Genomic DNA, 6,179 nt, shown 5'->3' on the forward strand with positions numbered 1-6,179 from the left:
GTTTGTGTTTTATACTTTATTTTTTAAAAACTATTTTATAGATGGTTTTTCAAAAACTAAAATGGATATTAATAAATGACAGTATTGATTATGGAGATAAAAGTGATTAGTGTATTGAAATTAAAGGTTAATCGTTCAAGTAGTTGAATTCGATTTTTAGCAGAAAAAATTCTTAAATAGACTTTATCTTCTGATGAAATTTCAGATTAATCAAGGTCTTTTTTTTCTAATGAATTGAAGAATTAAGAAAAAAAAGAAAATAAAAATAAGAACTTTTATTGTAAAAGTATTTAATATTTACTTTTAGAAATATTGTAATAATTTATTTGTTGTTTCTTCTTTTTTTAGGAGATGTATTTGTTATTTCTTAACTTATTTTTGATAAGGAGTTTATTAGGAAGACTCCATATAAAAATATTTTGAATGTTTTTTCATTCTTTATCCGTAACAATAATTGAAGACATGTATAAGAGATTTACAATAAGTCATAAACATGCTCAATCATTTAAGTTAAACCTCCTTAATAATGTTTCTTCATTTTAAATGCACTTTTATGTATTGTTTTATTTATATTCCTTAAAACTATCAAAAAGATAAAGTCAGGCAATCAACCTCAAATATTTAATAATGAATCCTTAATTATGAGAAAAAAAATTGTTTATTGTTATAAATAATCTTCAGAAATACAACTTTGTATCATCGAAGAGAAAGGAATTGAATATCACTTCCAACATAAAGGCACAAAATGGTGAAGGCTTCATAGTTGTTTCCTTGCTTGAAAGTTTTATTTCTCATAGCATCTGGAACTGGTATATGTTCCTCTCTATTTTTCTCTGTTGTTTGTCTCTTGTATATAATTATATACACTTAGAATGAATTTATTACCTAGATTAGTTTGCAATGCAAAATTTTGAGAAAAGGATCGAATTTTTGCTCTCAAGAAACCATTTTTTTAGTTAAGTGTTAAGGTTTTGACAAGGATGATTAGGTGAACAAATTTTGCAGGTTTTGTGGATGCATGTACCAAGTGCGAATTCGAGACAGAATGTGATAGTTTACATAGTGCTGGCCCTCGTTGCGTAAAGGATTGCATCCATGGTTGTTGTGGTTGCAATTGTAGTCCACCTAGTGAAATTGTTTGATATAGAATGATACTAAAATAAAGTTATAGCTTTCATGGTTAAAAAATAAGATGCAAAAAATTCATGCCTCCATAGAGTGAAATTTGCTTGTAATAAGAGAAATTGAAATAAAAAAATAAGATCTTCAATTCTGCGGGAAAAAAAAATCACATCTTATCTCATTTGAGATTTTGTTTTTCTTTTTATGTGTTTTATATTGTCCCCAAAGTTATACACTAATCTCCTTGTGTATTGCAAATTATTGTGAATGATTTGCTCATGAAAATGGTTGATTCGATCAGTGCATATTTAGTTTTAAGTTGTGCGTGTTAGACAACCACCTACCAGATTTTATTGATTTGTTGAAATAGTTATAAACTTATAATCAACGAATTTGTTTATTCCCATCGTTAAGTTTAATTAATATATCGAAAAAGCTATAATCAAGGGATTTATTTACTCTTTCTCTCTCTAAAAAAAAAGATTTATCTTTCTATATAAGACCTGTTTGGATACACTATTATAAAAGATCGTATAGGTAAAGAATTTATTCAAGAAGTTCTTATCTAAAAAGTTATTTTTACCTAAATTAATTTGATGTTTGGATGATAAACTCTTAAGTGCTTATTTAAAATAATATGGTGTTTGGATGAAATCGTAGAAAGTATTTTACATAATTAAAATTACCAAAAAGGATATTATATGTTTTGATATTATTAAAACTAATAATTAAATACTTAAACATTATTATATAATTATTAAATTCATTAAATAATTGAATATTATTAAAAATAATAAAAATTACATTTTTCTTCTATTTCATTTATAAAAATATTTTAACTTTATCATTATATTTAAAATATTGTTATATATTTTCTAGAAATTTTGATTAAAAAATATTTATTTTTATAAAAATAAAATAAATGATCTCATAAAAATATAATTATACGTCTTTCTACATAATTAATTTTCATATTTAAAATGTAATTAATACATTATTGTTTTAGTAATGTTATCACTTACATTCTAGTTTATAATTTAATTATTATCTATGTAATTATAATTTATAACAAAATATAAAATGTCATTAACCTAGTAATAATATGATCAATAATGTCTTCCAATATAAAATTGTTCAAATGTACCCATATCATAAACATACAACCTTGTATTATTAAAAAATAAAGAAATTAAATACGTGTTGGAAACATATTCTTCAAAGATTTTCTAAATTGTTCCATTTGTAGAGTACTTTGAGCATCCGGTTTCTCCCATGTTGTCGAACTTCACTTTCATCTTCATCACTATCTATATATTCGTTATCTTCATCTAGTGAATCAAATTCTCCATCACTCTTGTCATTTCTTTGAATGAAATTATGTATAGCCATGCAAGCAACAATGATTTGGTTTTGTGTCTTCAAAGCAAAAGGTGGCATATTACCCAATATCTTTCATCTTGCTTTACATAAACCAAATGCATGTTCAATTGTACTTCGAAGACTGGAATGATAATAATTAAAAACTTCAACTCTTCCCTTGATTTTAGGCCCAATTCTAAATTGCGAGATATGATACCTAGTTTTCTTGTACGGCCCTAGAAAACCCATAAAAGTAGGGTAACCAGAATCAACAAGATAATATTTACCTAAAGAATAAAATAATAGAGCATATTAGAACACAAAATTATAATGATACATATATTTATAATATATAAATTTTAAGTACCTTGAGGAGGATGTGGAAAATGTAATGCAGGCTTATGTAAAGCCTCCATAAATATCTTAGTATCATGTGCAGAACCTTCCCAACCTGCCCAAACAAAAGTGAAACACATGCTAAAGTCACAAACAACCATGACATTAGTGGTAGTGTAGCCTTTTCGACCAATATAGACTCCTTGTAGATGAGAGGGAATGCAAACTCGTATATGAGTACCATCTATTGCATCAATACAATCCCTAAAGTAAGGGCGATATCTGACATCTTTTAGAATCTCATCAGGAGTATCCCTAAATGATGGATCAACAGGCTTAGTTATATCCTTGGCAAACATACACACAACTTCTAAGACATTATGAAAATGTCTAGATATTGTTTCACCTGAATGTTGAAATCTTTCCTCACAATTATGAACAGGACCTGGTTGACTCAACATGTATAAAAACAAGCCAACTTGCTCATAAATGTTAACATTTCGAGTTTTTTTTTAAGTTGTACTTGGTTTCCAAGATATCACATAATTCAAGAAAGACAAGTTTCTTCATTCTAAACATTTGATAACAACATATTGGATGACCATTTAGAATTTCAGATACCCAACGATGGCCTGTTATGCTTGAATCTCTACATGGATTAACATAATTCATGAAGTAATGGGTAACATTAACTACAACAAACATCAACACTTTGTTCTTCGTAATGTGATCGTCATCGCCAGATGAAGAGTCATTTGATGATAATGATGAAGACATCCTGTAGAAGGAAAAAAAATTCATAACACAACTGAAAATAAAAATCAAGAGCCAAACCATAACCAATATCCATAACATAACCAAAATTAAAATCAAAGATCCATGACATAACTAAAATTAAAAACTAAGATCCATAGCACAACCAAGGTTCATAACCAAGCAAAACTAGCAAGTGTCAATGATATCAGATAGAGGAGAAACTAAGGAACTTGTGCTTAAGTGTTAGACTTGATCCATCCAAGTTGTAGCTCAGGCTCTTCTAAAGCAACAAAGGTGATCATGTTTGCCCTTTTTTTCATAAGTTTAGTGGCTTTGTAAAATAGTTCACTCCCACGCTCAAGTCCTGGTAGATCTTTCAACTTTGCTACACATGCAGTAATGCTAGTTGGTCTTGAGCAGATACACTAGATTCAAATGTTTGAATAATACGATCTAATTGTGAGGAAAGCTTGGCAGCATCCCAATTCTTTTGTCACCCTCTCTTCCTCTCTTCCTCTGTCCATTTTCCTTTGTCGAAGACGTGTTCTGAGTTGTCGTGTCTATCTCAGGCTCATTCACTTCTATGTCAATGTTATCATCAATATTATCATTTGTCTCTTCTGTTCTTGTGTTGAATCCTTCATATTGTCTTGAATCTTCAGATGGTGCATATGCTACAAAACCAGAAGCAATAATACCCTTAAAAAGGAATTCCATCTCAAGTGAGAATTCGAGGTCTTGCTCTCTAAACTTTGCTATTTCAGGATCCTCCTGTAAAATAAAAAATAAGAATTATAATATATATTTGGCATAGGAGTTAAGAGATAAAAATCAATCTCATTATAATATATAGAAGTGCCTTCAAATATTACTCATGTTATATTTAGTCCTGCATCATAGATTCTCGTCAGCTACTAGGGTGAGCATGCATTTTTACTTGATGGGTACAATTCTTGGTAAGGTTGACATTCCTATATAATTTAAATTAAGAAAAACCTAATCCAATATGAATTTTTGCATATGTTAACCTGTGGAATAATATAAGTCCTCCTAACAACAACTTGACAATTCTCAATATAATGTCATTGTCTAACAATAAGGCACATGTATTGCTTTCAAATATTATAACTCAAAATCCCATATTTACAAAAAGCCATGCCATAAAAGCTACATGCCTACCAACTACCATACACATTAAAGCTGCCACAAACCAATAACATCTTTACTACCCAAGTGATTATGGCAGCAATATCTCCTAACGAGACAATGACCAACAATAATTACCGAAATTCTTTCTGCAATAATTATCTAGAAATAATAACAAAACATCATAAAAGTTGCTTCCCCTGCTCCAAGAATATTTATAGAACGGGTCCTACCATACGCTCACTTCCAAGGCCATCAGTGCCATTGAAGCAAATCAAAATATACCCACTGCAACTTAATCTACCACCCACACCAGCCAATCACACCTCATATAAATTCCACTTCCAGCCAACAAACACCACACCACTTCCTCTGGTCATGCAGGATCACGTATAAAAGCCTCCCCCAGACACACATAATATCAAAGCTGCCACATTATGTGGGGAAAACCCCACAATATGTGCGATTTTAGTTAATGTATTTTATAATTTTTTAACATAAAATGAAAAAATCACATAGGTTGAGATTTTCAATATATAAGAATGCCTACTCAAATTCAGTGGATTTTGGGCAGTATGCATAGGTTTTAAAATCACTTTCGTACCAGCATATATTTTAATTTATGAATGTTAAGAATGAGAATAAATTATTTTGGTTAAAAGTTCAGACTTGCAAGATGCAGGTGAAGAGAAGTATCAGCAATCTCATGTTGAAAATATGATGGATTCTAGTTACAAAAAGCTCATGAAAATTTAACTACAATTTTCTTGCAAAACATACCAAAGAATTGCCAAATATAATGGATAGTAGTAAGTAGTAACTCAAGTACTCAAGTGTCAACTTTGGTTTCACATTAATTATTTTACTTAATGATTGAGAATATCTTAAGCAAGAGCATTATTTAAAACTTAAAACCACAGCAGGAAAACACAACACAAGAAACATTCAGTACAAAATAATTAATAGACCTTCTCTTGAATTTTATGTCTAAACCATGTTGTCACACAATAGAATAAACTATGTTATAGTTTGTCAATTCAAGTACGGGCAATGGCATGGGGTTTCCAACTTCCATTTCAAGTGTTAACTAAAAAAATCCTAAAAGCAAACATTATCCGCCTATGGCCTACGTATGGTCATTCCCCTAAGTCACCCCAATTTGAAAATTCTCGAATACAACCTAAAGAATTGCCTAACTTATTCCTTCAGTCTATCCTACACACTATATATTTTTGTTTAAATTCTATATTATTAATCACCCAAACATTAATTCTATATAATTTTTGGATATAAACTACAAAGTCAGGATATAGAAAAAAATTATGATTTTTAATAAATTTTACTCAATAATATTTAGTGTGTTTAAAAGAGTATATTAAAGAGAGTGTATTGCTAACATATTTCATTTAAATCTTTGCTTCAAACCACAGAGAAAGTAAACGAGAGGAGACCGGGGAGAG

This window comes from Glycine max, chromosome 12 (genome assembly GCF_000004515.6).
Source record: "Glycine max cultivar Williams 82 chromosome 12, Glycine_max_v4.0, whole genome shotgun sequence".
In the NCBI taxonomy this organism is placed as follows: domain Eukaryota; kingdom Viridiplantae; phylum Streptophyta; class Magnoliopsida; order Fabales; family Fabaceae; genus Glycine; species Glycine max.